Source organism: Clytia hemisphaerica, unplaced genomic scaffold, assembly GCF_902728285.1.
Source record: "Clytia hemisphaerica strain Z4C2 unplaced genomic scaffold, Clytia hemisphaerica genome assembly, whole genome shotgun sequence".
Taxonomy (NCBI): Eukaryota; Metazoa; Cnidaria; class Hydrozoa; order Leptothecata; family Clytiidae; genus Clytia; species Clytia hemisphaerica.
The window spans coordinates 61,993-82,975 of NW_027103954.1; positions in this window are offsets into that span (position 1 = coordinate 61,993).

Here is a 20,983-nt window from a genome sequence, read left to right on the forward strand (position 1 = left end):
TTAAGCTTTTGAAAGAATCATAAGAAAATAAGATGAAAAATACTCACCCATAATCATGGCTCCTGTATTGATTCTCTTTGCTTATTTATGTCTTTGGTGATTTGTCCGTAGAATGTGTGTAGAAAAGGGGAATACTGTATGATTTTCAGATTTCAGTATTTTTTTCTCTTATTCCGAGCTTCCACCCACACAGCCTACATGGTTTGTCCTCTGCTTGACCTCGATAATTATTCCAACATTTCCTTCTTGCTAATTATTCCACGGTTGGTTGGTTGTCCTTTCCGTGGCTAGGGTTTCCATTCCGATCTTTCGTTCTCTTTGTATGTTGAATCGGTGTCTTTTCGATTGGTACGTTCGTCCGGATAATTGCATCGGTTGGTACGTTCGTCCGGATAATTGCATCGGTTGGTACGTTGGTCCAGATAAGTGCATGAAATAGAAAACGAAATTGTTTGAATTTGCATGAGTTAACTTCTTTGAGTGAATGCAAGAGCGAGGATTTTCTCAATTCTTTGAACAGAATATGAAGGCTGAATAGCGCATGCATCTCATTATTACATAATGACGTGCATGCATAATTAAAATGCATTTCCGTGCAAAACTGTCGAGAACCTGTTTTTCCAGCTTTTTTCAATCGCTGGATACTTCGTTTCTCCACTATTTTTCCTTTTCGAAATGAACAGAAAAATAGAAGACAATAAAGTTACTTTTTCATTGGTATTTGAGAAAAAGAAAGAGGAAAAAACGACCGTATTCTTTAAATATAATAAATGGGCATTTAAATTCCCAATCAACGTGAAACTCTAAATCTAGTTTCGGCTTTGTCTTTTATGTAAGTGTTCCTGCTGGTGTTTGAAGACCATCGACCATGCTTTGAGATAAGACGATCAGAAATACCGTTGTTCGCAGCCTCTGATGCTCCTCCTGATCTCAAGGAATGTAAACCGTATATGGTAGGGTCGGTCATTTTTGAGATATGGTCTTTGAATGTGCTTAGGGCTGTCGTGTAGGATATTGGGCGGTGGCTATGCACGTTGTGGCTTGTTTTCGTCTTGTATAGATGGCAAATCAAGTATGCTTCAGGCTTGTGTCTTAGCCCGGACAATGCTAGATACTTACGAAGCCAGTAGATTGGACAACACTCTGTATCTGTTTTACTAATAAAAACGATGTTACCTTCGCGTACTTGATCTGTTTTTGAAAAAGGTAAATAAACTGTTGCGCCAGACTTATCGAATGTTATTTCTTTCAACTGGATTTTCAGTATCTCGCTGATTCTAAAAAACCCTGCGAATCCGAAAAGGACCATGATAAGGAAGCGAATATCGACCAAGTTAGTAGAGGTTGAATATTTCCGTACGAGATTTTTGATAAGATCTGAGGACAAGGGCTCCTTTCTGTGGCAATTTTTTAAGGGGGATCTCCTTTCTGCTATTATACGTTTACCGCCTTCGATAGCTAGTCTGACGAGCGGATGATTGGTCGGAGAATCAAATCCGGAATTCAAGTGGCCCCAACGGATACCCAAAATTGCCGCGGTTAGTGCACCTTCGGTCGCGAAAGAATTGGTAAGATCGTTTATGTAAATTGCGACGTAGATCGGATCGGCGGGGCAGCTAATCACTTCGTCAAAGGGGTCAGAACAGATTAACCATTTCTCCCAGGCTGGCTTGTACTTCCTTAGGGTAGATTTTGCATAGGCTGCTTCTAACAGTACGGGAAGGCTTTCAGCTTTTCGTTTCAAGTTTCTGTCCTTAATGTTCAGTAGTTTCTCTCTCAACCCTGGCGCGTCGCCGTGATCTGTTGGGAAAAAAGAAAATGAATAGTTTTTTGTTACCTTTGTAGTGATCATATCATGAAATGATAATGCAAATTGATAATCGTTGGAGAAAACGGAGCTCCTTTAAATACGTTTGTACGGAGACATTGACGCCGAAACAGTGATGCACGGAGGCATTGTCACGGAAGCATATCTTTCACTTGGTTGCAATCAGGGTAAACAGGCTTCCAATGAAGCGAGAAATGTTGTCAACATAAAACAGGAAAAAATACAATTGTTAAGGGAATAAGATGACAAAGAAGTTGTATTTATTTCAATAGGTTATTTCTTATTCTAACATATCGATGAACAAGGCTAAGGAATAAAATTTGGCAAAGCCATCAAAAACGCATTTAGTGTTGGAATAATTTACAAAGAAATGATCTAGTACTAAAAACATTCTTACAAAAGGTTCAAATTGAAGACCGTTTGACGTCAGTAATGGCCAATAGTATGACGAAGGCCACAAGGGAACAAGCAATATTCCTTTACCTTTACAGTCTCTCAAGTGCTGAATAGTTTTACCTACTAGTGATATGGGAGGGCAAAACCAATTAACCTCATTTTTCCCCAATGACATGAAAATGCGTTGATTGCTGATGTCCCTGGGCAGTATTCACGAGAGTTGAATCTAGGGGATTTTTTGTTTAGGTTATCTGCAAATCTGTCCATTGTAATTTGTCCATAGTTTTTAGTAATGTAATCGAAAGTCTCGTTGTCAATGGACCTATTATCTGTGTCGATCGATTTTGAAATTATATCGGCTGTTTCGTTTAACACTCGAGGGATCCAAGTAGGATAAATTTCGATATTGTGTAGTAAGCAAATGTTGAAAATATCGAATGCAATGTTTTGTAAGTGTTGTTTTGTACTAACTCGATTAATAATTTTACAGATATTGTCGCTGTCGGTAAACCACTCCACTGTCTCGTTTTCGGGTAATTGAGGAAAAGATAGCAAAATGTATTTAACTGCTGTTAGCTCACGAAATGTCGAATTTGTTTCCCTTTCGGTCTGGTCGAAATCTCCCTTTGCTATAATATTTCCAAACTTTTGTACGACGTAACCTCCGTAACCGGTACCGCTTGCGTCCGAAAAAATAATTCTGGTGATCTCAGGTTTCGTTTTTATTCTGAAAGTTTTTACTTTTTCTAAATTGTTGTACCAAATTCGAGTTCTTGTAAAACGTTAAGACTCAAAAGACGCTTTTTGTCCCAGGAAAAACTTGATTCGACAAATTTGTAAATTTGTTTTGTGAATAAATAAACGATCGGACCGATAGCTGGTGCCATAGCAATGAGATTGCCTGCTATTCTGGAAATTTTTCTTGCCGATAAGAATTCACTATTTAACGCCTCTGAAGTTAGCTTGAGCACTATTTGGATTTTTGGTGTTGGAACTTCAAAATTCATGTTTTCTGTGTCTATAATGAATCCTAACCATGTTTTGTTTTTCTCTGGTTCAAGGCTAGATTTTTCGAAATTAACTGTTAGACCAGCGGATCGCATATCGTTGAGCATCAGGTCCCTTGTTTGTATTAAAGAGAAGTATGAATTGTCCCCTACGATACCGTCGTCTAAATACATATCACATTTTATTCCTTTTGAACGCCATCTCTTGACTAATTGACGCATAAGCTTTGTAAGGACTAAGCATGCGATACACGCTTTTTTTTTTATAAGAATGGTGTAAATCCATTTAATCATGGATATTCTTAACTTTTTTGGGAAAATCATCCTAAAATATTCTTACAACATTCTTAGGTTATTATCCTAATTGACAATTTATAATTTAAAATGGTCTAAAAATGGCATTCTTAGCTTGAGTAGCAAAATTCTATGATGGTGATATTCTTAGCATATTCTTAATTTTTTGGCCATTTTCATCATGGACATTCTTATAAAGTGTATTCTTATAAAAAAAAAGCGTGTATTCAAACCAAAAGGTAAAACTTTAAATACAAAAATTGCATTTCGCTGTCAAATTCCCAAGCGAATCCTAGAAAAGTCTGAAATCTTAAGTTAATTGGTACGTGATGATATCCACTTTTGAGGTCAAAGGTAATTAGAAAATCGTCTTTATTAATCATCTCAGAAACCTGTTTTATATTTTCGTATGTGAATTTGTTTGGCTGAATGTGTTTGTTTACGTGCCTGAGATCTAGTACTAGCCTAAGTTTGGAATTCCTTTCTGCAACGGTCAGTGGATTGATGCAATAAGGTGGCTCTGTCACTTTTTCAATACAACCGTTTTCTAAAAGCTTTTCAATACTATCTTTGACAAACTCTCGATTCTTTAAGCTAGATGCGTTGTTTTTGGCGAAAAATGGAGGGGGGTCCGATTCGAATGGTATTTTGTAGCCTTCCGCACGAGATACCGAGGGCGAAATTCGACGCTTTCAATTCATTTTCCCAGAAGTTTGAAAATTCCTGAATTCTTCCGGTGACAGATAGACTTTCGGTAGATTGATCAAATTCCCAAAATCTCTCTGGAGTGGCAAAGTAAGAAAAAACTTTTCAAAAATGCAAAAAGTCGAAAAAAGAAAGAAAGTAAAATAAAAACAAATTTGATCAAGGTAAAATATCTCATTCGACGAATCGTCATGCGTTCATTAGCCAATACAAAGGCATAAATTATAAATCAGTGACATTCTTAAAAATCATAATCACGAATAATGGGATTATGATGGCAATTTAAAAACACAACGTTAGTCACATGATAAAAATATATTATTGGCCCAGCGCTAGCGATAGGGCCTTTCATTTGCAACTTTCCGTCCGCTGTCTGTCCGTCCGTTTTGGTAGAAACGGCGCTTGAAACCATAGTAACACACTTTTTAATTTTGCTGTTTGGAGAGGGAAAAGGTTGCTAAAGTCGGATACTGGCTATAAAAGATATATTTTCTGATTTCGCGCTCCTTCAAAAACAAATTTCAAGATGGCGGTCGAAGCGAGGAGGTTGATTCATACTTTCTTGAACATTTTCTTTGCTTTAGTGGTCAAGAGACTTTCAAACCAAAGATATTTTGTAATGATTTTCTTTTATAAACCTTTTTCAACATTCTGCCATATCTTATAGTCTTTGCTCAAGTTTTCATAAAGTTTTATGAGTGAAAATTCTACCTTAAATCACTTTTATTTTTAGTTTATTGCTTTCGAAAAGACTTTATTTTTTAGGAATAATGGCTTCTGATATAGAAATAAAATAAACTGAAATGCAGCTCATGTGTAAATTTGAATAAGATTGGAACTTTTTCCTTGATGCTACACAAGAAAACAGTCACTTCTGGATCTGTCGCTAACAACGGTCAGTGGCTGGTGGGACGTGGTATGATTTTCAAACTCAACACATGATTATTAAAAGTAAACTGATTCTGGAATTTGGTAATGGACACTAAAATGGAGCTCATGTGTAAATTGGAACAAGATTGGTACTTTTTCCATGAGGCTACGCGTGAAAATGGTTATTTCTGGATCTGTCTCGTTTGACGATTGGTGGTGCGGTGGCTTGATTTTTCAAACTCGACACAGAATTATTTCAAATCTGATTATTGGAATATGTTAGCGGAGACTAAAATGCAGCTCATGTGTAAACTTTAACAAGATTGGGACTTTTTTCATGATTCTATACATTAAATAAAATGGTCAATTCTGGATCTGTCGCATTAAACAGTCGGTGGCTTGATTTTTCAAACGCGACTCACATACCGTCAACCGTCTCTAACTTGGGACGATTGGTCGAAACATGGGACTGTTGCATATCTGGTCTGTATTTTCACTTACTGTAAAATCGAAAGAGAAATCGTGTATTTTTAAATACGCCTTTCCTTAACTCAAATCAAATTAGTCGCGCGGCTGAGGTCGAAAAACGTTTCATTTCGTGATACATATTTTAGATTCCAAAAAAAACAACGGAAACTCGCGAATTAGTATGTGTAGATTACAAAATCAAAAAGTTTCCACGATATTATCGTGCAAGTAACGAGTAATTGGCGATTTTTTGCGTTTCCAGGCAAAATTGCAAGGCCTGGAAGGGGCCTGGAAATTCATGATTTTTGGGGGGTCTTCAAATTAAAAAAAAACCTATACCACATGATAGAGCTCTTAAAACTGAGCAAAAAAGTGTATTACACCAAAGTCCCAACTTCTCTAGATCAAAAGTTATGGGCCTATTTGTGGTAAAAAACTGATGGAAAACAGGGAATTTCCCCACAATCTGAATTAATTTATCAAAATTAAACACTTTTTGACAACAAATAGGCCCATAAACTTTTGATCTAGAGAAGTTGGGACTTTGGTGTAATACACTTTTTTGCTCAGTTTGAAGAGCTCTATCATGTGATATAGGTCTTTTTTTAATTTGAAGACCCCCCAAAAATCATGAATTTCCAAGCCTTGCAATTTTGCCTGGAAACGCAAAAAATCGCCATTTACTCGTTACTTGCACGATAATATCATGGAAACTTTTTGATTTTGGAATCTACATATACTAATTCGAGAGTTTCCATCGAAAAAATTGGAATCTAAGAGGTGTATCACGAAAATCATTTTCTAGCCACTTTTTTCGACCTCAGCCGCGCGACTAAATGACTTTGGAAGTTCGGTGAAATGGTGGCCGAATTGCCATCCCATGTTTTTTCAGATAGTCCCAAGTTGGAGCAGTTGATGGTAATTATTCAAAGTATATAAACTGATTCTGGAATCTGTTAATGGCACTAAAATGCAGCTCATGGGTAAATTGAAACTAGATTGAACATTTCTCATGGTTGCAAGGCATGAACAGTGAAAATGGTCTCTGGATCTTCGCATTAACTGTTAACTCACATTCACATTAACCACATGAATTTTATTAGCTTGGATATGCAGACCGTAAAAACTATTTTACCGTCTAGTTCTTTAAAGATCATTTTTCTTGTTTACAGTCTGGTCCAACTAACATGCCTGCAGGGATATTTCTCCCTGCATATGTGAGTGCACCTAATTCGTTAAAAAGCGCCCACTCACTAAGCAGAATATTCGGGGGATTTTTTTATATTTTTCTATGGGCGCGCATAATTTATGGAAAAAGCTGACCTTGTGTAAAAAAAGATGAACAAATGAAAATGAAAACACAGGTTCATTTCTAAACAAAATGGAAAGGAGCCTTTTTAAAATTGGCCTGATGTGGCTGATGTTTTGATGTAGTTTAAAGTAGTTTTGAAAGTTTTTTGAGTTTGTAAAAGAGGTTATATGGTAAGTTAATTATGCGTGTCTGCCTGGGTTTTGATAGTCTGTCAACAAGGGTTCACTCACAGGCAGTATCAAACAAACTGTACCCGACATTTTTAGTTACACCAGATAAGATTTTTTTTTCTGAAATTTTGAGTCTGGATACACAGGCTAGAACTTTATTGGAAAGTTGAACCTGCGCCTGTGTAGGCCCGGTTGGTAGGAGACCATTCAATAAATTTCAAGCGTCTAACCAATGAGAAGTACCGCAGTGATTTTGAAATTTTTTTTCCTGTCTTCACTTTGATCCATGTCAACGGGGTCATGCATTTGCTGTTTTGTACGCTCGTTTTCAACACGTTACTTTTCACTGGGCCTTCACGCCCAACGGGCTTCTTGTTATAGTCTATAAATTCAGCAGATTGCGAGTGTGAAGAAATTGTTTTTTAAAATTAACAAGTAGCCCGTTGGGCGTGAAGGCCCAGCAAAAGCGAAAAGTAGTAAAAACGTGTTAGGGGTCATCGTACAATGCTCTACAATGTTGCATAATCAAAAAAGAAAAATACTAAGACGGGGGTTAGCTGAGGCAACAATAAACGAGACGATGCGCATCACCTATATCAAATGCAACAACAGAGTATAATTTTTTGTTCAATAGTTTTTCTTTTATAAAATAACGTTTGGTTTTTGTAAAATAAAGTTTAGTTTTTCCTATGCAAAGTATAAAGTTAGGTATAATGATTTCGTTTGCTAACTCAGCTTTTTTAGATTACAAGCTCTTTCGTATTGAATAGATACAAATGTGAAGCAATTTTTGATAGAAAACAGAGAGAAATCCAAAATATTTGTTTATCTCAAAAAAGAACAATAAGCCGATATCTGGTCTGATACGAAATATGTGCTCAACATGAAACGGGAATACTTATGTTAGTACATAAACTATAGTACATAACCTTTAAATATAACGGTTTTTTGTGTATATGGTTTTTCCAATGTAAAATAAAGTTTGGTTTTTCCTTAGCCTGTACCAAACCCTACTTCTTTATGTAGCTGACGATAGTAGTGTTTGTTACGTTTAGAGAAATTTTGTGTGAAGCGTGTTTTCAAAAAGCCTCTAAGTGAAGTGCAAAATTCTTATTGTCATCTGCAAAAGAAAGCTAATTAAATTCTCTTGGGACATTAATTTACAAAAAAATTAACTATTTTAGCTTTTTTATGACACATGCAATAAAAGGTCTAAAATTTGATTCTCAAGTTAATTGTTTTCAACAGAAAATGCATGTAATTATGAAATAACATTTCATAAACAAAGAAAAAAACACTCCATTGTCTCTAATAACCCCAGATCAAATACAGTTTGTTTTTCCTATGTAAAATAAAATTTAGTTTTTCCTATGCAAAATAGAGTTTGTTTTTCCTATTATATATAAAATGAAGCTTGTTCATCCAATGTGAAATAAAGTTTGGTTTTTAATTCAAATTTCTTTATTTAAATTTCGATACTAGTAGATAAATATTAGGTGAGCTGAATATGAAGAGTAAGTTAAGTAAGCTGAGTCGATTTCGTAAGCTGAGTAATCTGATAATGTCGCAAGTTTTGATTAGCCGAGTAATCTAGTAATTCCATGCAATCTAGTAATTCCATGCAATCTAGTAATTCCGAGTAATCTAGTAATGCCGAGTAATCTGCGGTTGTTCCAGGTAATCTGGTGATGCCAAGTAATCTGAGGTAGGTTGGTTGAAGGGTTTAACCTTTCAGTAGGGGTTTAGTAACCCTTTGGTCTTGAAATCTGTAAAAAGAAATAAAAAAGAAATTTAGAAAGATGCATACTATTCATCATCATATAAATTGGAAATTAATTAGTCAAAAAAAATATTTACATGCAAAGTTATTCAAGAAAAATCACAAAAAGCCAGTCAAATTCATGGCACATGCTGATAAAAATAAATTTCATTTACGAGAAAGCTCTTGACTATTTACTTACTGGGAACTTTTTTCCATGAAAACAGTTAAAATCTGAGCAGAATTACTGTATGAAAAGTTTTCCTGGCCTTTTTTTCTTATAAAAATAGAACACTTAAAGGTACAGAGATGGTTTCTATTATGAACAGTTAACAATAGAAAAGATAAAGATGCAGTTTCCTAAGGAGTTCTTGTTCATCACCCAGCTCCGCTATTACATATTTCTGCTGCAAGCAATGAAAAATGATGTCAAGTTAGACCTATGCTTTCGATTCCCCCTCTATCTCAGTAAGTACCAACCTGAATAAATCAGTGATAATGATGGGTAAGACATAGATGACAACTGGTCAGGAGTTGTTTTCAAGCTGAAAAGAAGAAATATTAATTTAACATCAAAGAATTTGAAAATTTACCAATTTTATAACCATTTTGAAGCAGATGAAAGGTTGTTCTAATAATATTTCTGCTATGTTTATTCTATGTACCTTAAAGGGAACTAATTTTCACGGTCCGTGAAAAAATCAGAAAAATTGCATTTTGCGGAAATTAATTTTCACAGTTGATCCTGGTGTAACACATAAGAATTAGTACTAGTAATCGTATGGTTTGGAGTGCAATTAACGATTAATCACGAGTAACAAAGGAGAAAATAGTAATTTGCACGAGTCCGAAGGACGAGTGCAAATTACGGTATTTTCTCCTTTGTTACGAGTGATTAATCGTTAATTGCACGACAAAACATACGATTCCGAGGTAATCGTTAGTAAATAATCATTAGTAAATCATAGTTTTGAAAAAGAATCTTTTTCTAACTTTTACATTTTTGTAAACATTCGAAAACCTCCTTTTTTTCTTTTGTTTAAAAAGAAAACATTGCAGTGTAATTTTTCTTTGTTTTCAATTAAAAGAAGCTATTGTAACGTAAAATTTCTTTGTTCTTTTTTATATTGAAGAAAAAAAATGTCTTTGTTTTTTATTATATAGTAAAAAAAGAGAAAAGAATAAGGGGACAAAAGTGTCCCCCCCGCCGAAGAGTGCAAAAAGTGGTAATAGTGCAATTAACGATTAATCGCACTCCTCTAAACCAATCAGATTCGAGTAATTTTGCACGGCTGACGATTACAATAATAATTTTTGAGAAAAACCGTGAAAATTAGTTCCAAAAGTTTTAAAAAAGACGCAATGAATTTCCCAACATTTTGTAAGAAAAGGCAGTGCGCTGGCCAATGAAAAAAGAGTTTTTTTATCAAAGCTAATTCAAAACTGTACTTTTAAGTTGCAAATTTGTGCGCAAAGGTGAAAGCAAGTGAAATTGTATGCTTTCAGTGAAGTTTGTGGACGAAATCAGAAAGAAATTGGCTAAAAAGATTTTCGTCACAATACTTCTTTTTTATTGGCATGTAGTTGGAACTCCTCCCCCCCCCTAATCGGCCAAATGCCGATAAAAAATTAGAGTATCTTTCGTCGAAGACCCCAAAAGACCTTTTTTCAAAGAGGACGTCCTTTTGAATAATTATGTAGTCCAGCCATAAAAACAATAATAAAGCCATGCATAATTACTGTATCATGCTTATTGTAATAATTATGCATGGTTTTATCATTGTTTTTCTGCTGGACTACATAATTATTCAACAGGGTGGCCTCTTTGAAAAAAGGTCTATGTATTCAAACACAGCCAAATTGACTGTCCAAAATTTTACTAGGCAATGGTTGTGGCCGTTCTCCTTCGTCATGCTCGTTTTCGGGGTAGAGCGGAAGAAAAGACAAGAGGAAAACCGGGCAATTAATGTCTACCCCCATATCGCCCTGGAAATTTCTGGGGGTTGCCAGGGGCTTGCGTTAATGATTGGTTTGATTGACTGTCAATTACGTTTGACTCGTTCGATTCATGGACAATGATGTTCGATTGCATTTGATCAGACAAGGCCGCGACCACAGAATTCCCTCTATCAAGCCAGATCAAGCACCTCCCTCTATTAAGCGTCGTCCCCTATTTAAAAAGCGCGCACCTAAAATCACAAAAATTAAATGTGGCACACTTAGTTAGAGTAAGTAATATTCAATTGATTCGATTATATCTCATAATCGAACGGCAATAAATCCTGGGTAATATTTGATTGCGATTAAATTGTATTCGACAATCGAATTAATCGCATCATTCAATTGCGCTCGATTGACATTGTCTGGAAACGGGCATTGGGCTGCTCCAGTTTAAGTCTGTTATAAGGCGGTTGATGACACAGGTTTTCCGAGGTAAAATGCTTTTTTGAAAGTACTGGATTACCAATACAGAATCATTTTTATAGCAGAAAAATCTTGAATCTGATATTGTCAGATTGTCTAATCCTGACCACCCCTTTCTAATCCTGACCTACCTCTAATACTGTCTTTACTTTAAAAACTTTAATTGAATAGTATGAAGAAGAACTAATCTACTGGTCCAATATAAAATCTCATCTAAATTTGGAAAAATTGTTTATTTTAGAAGTAGGTCTGGATTAGAAAGGAGTGGTCAGGATTAGACGTTTTGTGGCCTATTATTCTACTCGATCTGAAAAATTTTATTCCAAAAAAAATACATACCTCTTGTTTTACAAATGAGCAAGCAGCAAACAACACAGTAAAAGGATGAATAATCACGAAAAATAACGATTGTATATCAATAAATCTGTAAACAGCAACAATCAATGAAACAACAGCGTCTGAAAATGTCAGAGTTGGTCTGATATTTCAGGAGGAGAAAAAAACTTTGTCTCCACTTAATCCGCCATTTTGAGCTATAAAATGCAAAGAGCGCGAGATCTACAACAACAACAACTTAGATAGACTAGTAACTAATCGTTGTATTTCACTCTGCATCTCCGCTTGCAACAGACTCACTCCCTTCACTGAATACAATAAGCAATACGGACACTTGCTAGTCTACAATTTAGAAGAAGCGCGGTTTTTGTAAAAACGAAAACGAAAGTGGGACGGACAAACAGACAGTTGCTTTTGAAAGGCCCGTTCGCTAACGCTGGGCCAATAACACGAATAAATTGTCTTTTTTTTTGTAATGTCGATAAAGCATAACTCAATTATATAGTTTTTTAACCGGATTTACTCCTGGTATTTGTTGAAGAAGGATTTTTATTAGTAGACGAAGACCTTGTTGTCGAGTAGGCAATCGAGGGTATTTGCGATGTGGTTGTAGAAGCTGAGGTAAAGGGGCAATGTGATAAATAATGGCCGACTCTCCTACATCCGTGACAAACTATATCGTCCATTCTATATTTCGAGTCTTGTTTTGATTTGGGCTTTTCTTTGTCGTCATCGAACCTGGCCTTTTTGAAAAGTTTAGTTTTTACTGATTCCGCGTTTTTTATAGCTCTCTTCAGTCTTTTTTCTTCTGCCTCCCCTGATGACAGTTCGTTAGCCTTAAATTCTTTCACAGTGAACCAGCCGTATGTATCAGCGATTCTCAAATGCTTCACCCTGGTTAGAATCAAATTTCTACCTTTTTCTAGATGATCTTTCATTGCTTGTACGTTTTGGATTCCATGGCTTCTAAGGTGTCGTCAATAACCTCCAACACTTGTTGATTGTGTTTGAATTGATCGGTGTGGCCAGCTTTCGTAAATGTGATGTTGTCATTTAATCTCTGCCTATCCAATTTAGCTTTTAATTTTGAAAAATTTGTCGAAGTACTAGCTGTTGTTTGATCGAGTGCCTGTTTGGCGTGATTCTCAGCTTGTTGCATAACTGGTTGCATTTCGTTGCGAACTAATTGTTGTATTATAACTTGCAGTTGATTGTAGTCTACGACATTCTGTTGTTGCTCAGCCATGTTGGTTTTCCTCTTCTCACAAGATACACGATGCTTTACAAGACACACACACACACACACACACATGAGTTAACTTCTTTGAGTGAATGCAAGAGCGAGGATTTTCATAATTTTTTGAACAGAATATAAAGGCTGAATAGCGCATGCATCTCATTATTACATAATGACGTGCATGCATAATTAAAATGCATTTCCGTGCAAAACTGTCGAGAACCTGTTTTTCCAGCTTTTTTCAATCGCTGGAAACTTCGTCTCTTTTAAAAAGTTGAAAAAATGGCTCTTGATGTCAATGGTAATGGAAAGATTGATAAGCCAGGCACAGGCTGATAGAAATGGGAAGAAGGGAGCATACAGATGATAGATGGTTTATACGGTTAGTGTAAAACGCAGGTCACAGGTCGCAGGTCACAGGTCACAGGTCGCAGGTCACAGGTCGCAGGTCACAGGTCAACAAAGTGCAGACCGGAAAAATAAATAAGATCATAACATATACATAACATAACATTAATACATAGCGCATTAAATTACAAAAAAGTAATACATGCTATTTAGATATTATAAAATGACAATTGAGTAGAATATTTTTACATAGTGACACTTACTTACAAAAATAAAGACAAAATCATAAAATACGATGCCTAGCAAAACAAAAGCACGAAAAATATTTATTATACAAAATGTGATGTGGATGGTGTGAATGGATATAAAATGGCACCAAACAGCAGCTTGCAAGGACCCCAAGAGAGTGGTTTTAGAAGGATGGAACTAATTAATTATTCAGTTATTATTTTAATGTCTTAATGACAATTTTTGACAAAAATATTAACAGAATCATAAAATATGATGCAAGAACAGACAAAAAAACGAAAAAAATTTATAATACAGAATGTGATGTAGATAGTGTGAATGGATATAAAACGGCACCAATCAGAAGCTTGTGAGGTCCCTAGAGAGTGGTTTTAGAAGAATGAAACTAATTAATTATTCAATTGTCATTTTAATGACTTAATGACAATTTTTGACAAAAATATTGACAGAATTACAAAATATCATGTCTTACAAGAAAAACAAACAAAAATATTCAGCATGCCGAATGTGATGATAACAATATGGCTGGATATAAAATTACACCAATCAGAAGCTCGTGAGTTCTCTGAGAAGGTAGTTTTAGAGCGATTTGTTTTGTTATATGTAACCATCATATAACATTACAAACATTACAATATGTAATATACCTGTTATACGTATAATATGGTTTCAAATATTTTCTGGTCTGCGTTATACACGGCGCAAACCGCGAAAGATCGATAAAAGCACATGGTTAAATTTTGATGTTTAAAATGGTTTTATATGGATGAAATTGCTTGAGAATTATGTTTTTGATAATTCTTTGTGTTTTCCAAACATTTTCCTCTGCAATGACATTAATTAGAGTTAACCTGTCATCACTGACCTGTGACCTGTGACCTGCGACCTGTGACCTGTGACCTGCGTTTTACACTAACCGTGGTTTATATAAAAAGGTAAATGCTTTTTTTTAAAGGGATCCATTCATACTTGAAGTCAACACTTTTCATTTTCCATATATGGCCTATATGATATCGAAGGGGGTTATGTTATCTTTTTTGAACAGTGCAATTAAAAGTTGGAAAGTGTTAAGTGTTGGTGCGTTGGTATTATTGGTATCATTGATTATTTCGAAACGAAGTGAAATCATATGCAGTATAATTGTTTTTATTGAAAGGATAAGCATAAACTTATATTACCTTTGTTATTTTTAAGTCATTAAAGAACTTTGCTAATTCCCAAAACACTAAACACAGTTTGGCTATGAGGTCATTAAAGAGATTGTAAAATGTGTTATGATCGAAAAACTGTTTCATCAATCATATCACTACCCCCGTTTTGAGTAAAAAGTTGGAGATTTGATATTTCACAGAAAAGTGCTACCAAGGGGTATTTCGGGTCCCATATCTTCCGAAGGACTCTTTTGTTTACCTTGAAATTTAACAAACTTCTTGACCTAAGGTTGAACTACCACTGGTGTAAACATGAACGTTATAGCATAAGTAGAAAAAAAGCTCAATTTTTAGAATCGCAAATTAAACCGCTAAAAATCGCGAGTTTTTCAACCAAAAATACATTCAAATATAGCGCTTTAGATTCTCTAAAACAAGCAAAAAAAATTTTCATAATTATATTTGACTATCAAAAGTTACAGGCATTCTTGTCTCCACTGCCAATTATATCTGGACAGACTTTAATACCTCCCCCATAAAATTCTGAACCTTTCTTTTAACTATGACAAAGGCTATCATGGTGATATCTATGAAAGGTAAAATTTTGGGTATTCCCAGTACTTATCCCTGTACAGGGAAGTTAGTCTTTATACAAAATTTTTCACTTTAAAACTGTTGTGATTTTAAGGCAGGTATCAAAATTTGAAATTAGACTCTACCATTTTTGTTTTGATTTATAATGACCAGCCAGGTCTTTCATTTGAGGGCTATGCATATTAGCCTCCACTGATGCAAGTTATCCGATCTCACGGTATGCAGCCATTACAATGAAATTTGCTAGTTTTATCAACTACCCTTTTGCCATCAATGGGCTATTCCAAAAAAAAATCCCCTGGCTGTACAATTTTCCAGAATTTTTAGCGTTATTGCCGACCCAAAAAAATATCAGCGTTTTGATTGGTCGAGAGCATCGAGATATTTGCGATATTTCATATTTCTTTAGTCTATAGTTTAGACCGCGTTGACTTTCGGGGGACTGGGTAAGCGGCGGGAGAAAAATCAAAACAAAACAGCCGAAAAGAACTGACTTTCGGAGAAACTGACTTGGGAATCAAAGGGGGGAAAGCAACAAAAATATGTTCAGATTAACTTTTACTTTGGAGTTCTTCCATAAAAGACACTAAAATCAAATCTGATGAACTAAGAATTTATTTGACACCACCCAAATATTTTCAACTTTTGGCAAATTTGTCCGTGGGGTAACCAAACAGTTTTTTATCAATGCATACAAAAAAACTTGAGATTCTTGAATATTTGCCAATAAAATTTCTCATAACATAACAAGGAAAGTGTAATGTCTTGTATTAAACCAAATGACGAGTGATTTTTATAAAAGTTCTCTCCTAATTCTCGTTCTCGACAATAACGTTCAACGTACGTCCCTGACTTTTCAACTCAACAATCATTATACATCTTCCTTCTAAAATTCTAAAAAACATTTAGAGCTTGACGATAATCAAGAAAGTATCCAAATTGTTTTGCTGTTGAAAAAATATTGTTCTTTAACCATTTTTACAAGCATACATTTCCATCGTGGGACTCCTTTCCCTCTGCTATTCTTTCCCATGGCCATGTCATCGAAACAAAAACATAGAAAAAGACTGAATGTTATCAATCTGATTAATCCAATGATGGAGGGTTTCTTCTCTATCGAAACCATACTGTACATCATCTGCATTTTGAATTATCAATCTAGAAACTTTCAAATACATCTCTGAAAAATCTTCAACTCTTCAAAACAAAACTTCTGGATCGAAAATGATCGAAAAATGTTTCTCTATTTTGTTTTTGTGTGAATTTTTTCGGCGGGAAGTTATCGAATGTTATTTTGTTCGAATCTAACGTTCGAATTAGATTTTCGAATAAAAACATTCGAAAGTACACGGAAGCAGAAGAAGGCGGAAGTAAGTTTTAAAACAAAAAGAGGACAATTTTTTTGAGTCGACAATAAATTAGTTATCACATGACTTCTCGTGCAATACTCGATATTTTACTCGTTCCGAGATTTTACCGATATTTTTCCTCGCCTAAAGGCTCGGAAAAATATTACGGAAAAATCTCGGAACTCGTAAAATATTTCTCGTATTGCACTCGAAGTCATGCGATAACTAGTACGTATTATTCAAAGAACTTTTTAGATTCAGCGTAGCACTGTCTTCCGACATTGATGGTGTCATTGAGTTTTTCAGTAAAGATTGATAGGCAAAAATAAACAATCATAAATACTGTTAAAATAGAATGGAAGCCTAAAACATATTCCAATTTCATTCAGTATGTCCATTGGTAAGATAAATACAAAGGAATCTTCGATAAAGCAACCTTTCTTTAGGATGTTGCACTATCATGCAACATTGATGGTGTCATTGAGTTCTTCAGTAAAGCATGATAGGCAAGAATAAACAATCATAAATACTGTTAAAATAGAATGGAAGCCTAAAACATATTCCAATTTCATTCAGAATGTCCATTGGTAAGATAAATACAAAGGAATCTTCGATAAAGCAACCTTTCTTTAGGATGTTGCACTATCATGCAACATTGATGGTGTCATTGAGTTCTTCAGTAAAGCATGATAGGCAAGAAGAAACAATCATAAATACTGTTGAAATAGAATTGAAGCCTAAAAACATATTCTATTTTCATTCAGTATGTCGATTGGTAAGATAAATACAAAGTACTCTTCGAAAAAGCAACCTTCCTTAAGAATGTTGCACTGTCTTCCGACCATCATGGTGTCATTGAGCTGTCCACTAAAGCATCATAGGCAAAAAAAAACAACCCTAAAAACTGTAAAGATAGAATGGAAGCCTATAAACATATTCTATTTTCATTCAGTATGTCGATTGGCAAGAGGAATAGAAAGGAATCTTCGAAAAAACATCTTTCCTTTAGGATGTTGCACTGTCATGCAAAATTCATGGTGTCATTGACTTGTCCAGTAAAGCATGATAGGCAAGATTAAACAATCGTAAATACTGTTAAAATAGAATGTAAGCCTATAAACATATAATCTATTTTCATTCGTTATGTCGATTGGCAAGATAAATACAAAGGAATCCTCGAAAAAGCAACTTTCCTTTAGGATGTTGCACTGTCTTGCGACATTCATGGTGTCATTGAGTTGTTCAGTAAATCATGATAGGTAAGAATAAACAATCCTAAATACTGTTAAAATAGAATGGAAGCCTCAGAACATATTCCATTTTCATTCAGTATGTCCATTGGTAAGATAAATACAAAGGAATCTTCGAAAAAGCAACCTTCCTTAAGGAAGCTTCAACCTAGGCTTTTAGGGGCGGTTCAGAACTAGGGGGGGGGGGCTTTTCCTGTACCACCCCTTAACTTTTGAAATAGTGGGTCTTTTTGGATGAAATTTGGCACACAAGATCCTTGTCATATAAGGTAACTTTTGACAAAAATTTTTTTTGATGACGTCACTCATCATGCCCAAAGTGAGCAATTTTTGATAGAAAGGAATGGGAGTACCATTCTTTTGTGGAGTACTCCTTTGAAAATTCTGTAGCGAAGTGAATTTATCTTCTTACAGAAAGTAATATCTGGAATTTTTTGTGTTAAGTGATTTACATTAATTATATGTTGGTGTCAATGCAAAACATTTTCAAGTATATTTAAAATTGTTATGAAGTGATTTAAGTGTATTGAAATTGATTTAAGTTTGAAGTGATTTAACTTTTGTAAGTATGAAGTGATTTATTTTTTGTAGAGAACAGTTTTGATATCATTTAGTACGTATGGAAAGTTTCAATAATTTTACAAGTTTGTTAATAGAGCGTTAAGAGGTGTTCAGAGGTACAAAGACTAAGGAACCTGGGACTTGAGTGTATGTTACAGTGCCTTAGTCATCACTCAGAGGACCCTTAAGATATCATAGGTGCATACTTTATACCTAGAACATTGATGTAGAAGATTGCAAAGAAATAAGTATTTAGATAAATATATATTCTTACCAGGTTTGTTAATTTTTTGTGAAGCCATCTTGTCTGTCAGATAATAAATTTGAATGAAAGTAAAGAAGGGTATTAGTTGATTAAGATTTTGGTTTTATAGTATAGTATACCATGCTTTTTTCATAATGTTATGGGTTGGTGTAATTTAAGATGCACGATCTAACGATTTAAGATCCACGATGCGCGATCCATGCATGAAATATGTTAATTCATGCGTAATTATGCTAATCATAATAAAATATTTAGGCAATTTACAAACTTTCATTCGCTGAAACTAAATTATTTTTAAAAACATCATTTATGTAAGATTATACAAATCATATTTTCTCTTTTCAATTTAAACTCATTCATAGATTAAAAAAAAGTGAAAGCCACGTGCATTCACCTTCTGTACTCTCTCTTTTTCATAACTTGAATCAATATAGGGGAATTTCGTTTACCGAAAGAAAGTTCTTTCTCATAATAGAGCACCCGTTTTTTTTTGCAATATATTCTTTTTATTTGCTTTTTTAAAGAAAGAAATTCCTATGTTCGATTATGATTGTTGAAACTGACAGAACAAATATTTCTAGTGTATTGTCTACTTTCACTCTCTGTCTATTGTAAGATTATGTTCACAAGGTAGCTTCCATCATCAACATTATGTAAGTTAGTTTTTTTCATAATTTTACGGTCGTAATTATTCGTGGTTCCATTGCTTACTTATTTCTCTTTTGTTGCATAAATTTACCGTGGTAAACAAAAGCGAGAAAAGATTATGCCATTGTTTTAGAATTATGCTATATAATTTAAGTTTTATGATAATTATTAGGAATAATCAGCATACTTTATGCATGGATCGCGCATCGTGGATCTTAAATCGTTAGATCGTGCATCTTAAATTACACCAACCCTAATGTTATTGTTTCATTGTTTTATTTGTGATTCGATTGGTTATTTAGATCACGTGAGTGTTATTCTTCATTTTTATTGGATAATTTTTTCTTTTGTTTGAAAGAATCGTGTATTCTGAATAAATTTTTTTTTTTTTTTTTTTCGTTTCTCTTTAATCACCAAAAATATGGTATAATATATAACTCTTGTTTGAAAAAATAGTTTACACTTAAAAATTTCGTTTTTATTTAAAAAATAGTTTACACTTAAAAATTTCGTTTTTATTTACTTTTTTTTATAGACTAACTGACAAACGAGTTGGAGTGACTTCGCTTCCCCGGGGGCGGGCTCATAGATCCGCTACAGGGCCTATCCGTATGGAAGTATGATATGCCCTAGGGAAAGCCAGGTCATCTCGCTTACCCGTATAGAATAAAAAGGGAATCACCTAGGATGAGCCCGCTAATATGTGTCACTAAACAAAGAAACTGCGATTCCCTGACCTGTATGGGAGTAAAACCTCGATAGAAATTAAAATCAAAATCAAAACAAAAGGTGGTAAAAACCCAGGAGTAAAATCTCAAAAACCAACAACAGACCTCAAAAAATCAAAACAAAGTATAAGAGAGGGATACTCTGGTCTGGTTGGTGTATGTAGAGAATTAGCTGCAATAACTGAGGATAAACATAAGGCCTAGAGACACAGACAAGGGGAGAGCGGGGGTAGAAGATAAGGAGAGAAAAAGTCTCTACAGACCTGACTGTGAGTCCACAGTTACTGACAGCTATATATCTAGTAGATAAAAAAGTGTAGTTTTATGCACCAGGGATATAGTGTTCTAGTAAAGACTTTAATAGTATTCTGTTTTTATTGATATGCCAGTTCTCTATTAGTTCCCGAATTCTGACAATGTCCTCACTGTACTCAGCATTTGTGATGTCATCGTTCCCCAGGTCAAACTTGATTTTACTACACATGACGGTTGAGGGTAGGTTGATTCCATTACATAAGGCTATATTGGCAGCTTGAGAAGCAAAGGAGTAATCAAAGCAGACAGTCGAGGTGGTGGTCGCCGCAATTGTATAATCTGAGGTCAGAGGATTCGAGAAGAGCTGTTTCAACAGAGAAAGTTTACGTTTTTCCAACAATTTCGAGATGTCAGGGATGTTATATACACGGTGGAGGTGGTTTCGACTATTCTTTGAGACGTTGAAGAGTGATTTAAGACAAGTTCTGGCGGAGATGTCCAGTTGGTTCAATTCATTTTTATTTAATGTACACAGTTCAAGTCCATACAAAAGCTTAGGAATCAAAATGGAGCTGAACAGAGTAACAATTGAATTAGGGTGACAATGACGTATGCCTGCTGTTATGAGTGAGGTTGCTGCTGCCCAGAGTTCAGATACACGACTATCTTTGTGTTTATTAAGGCTGATAAATCCCCTTTTGACGCTCCAGGAGAAACCAAGGTGGATTAGCTCGTTTTGTGGAAGCACAGGTATACCGTTGAGGGTCAAGCTAGGATTA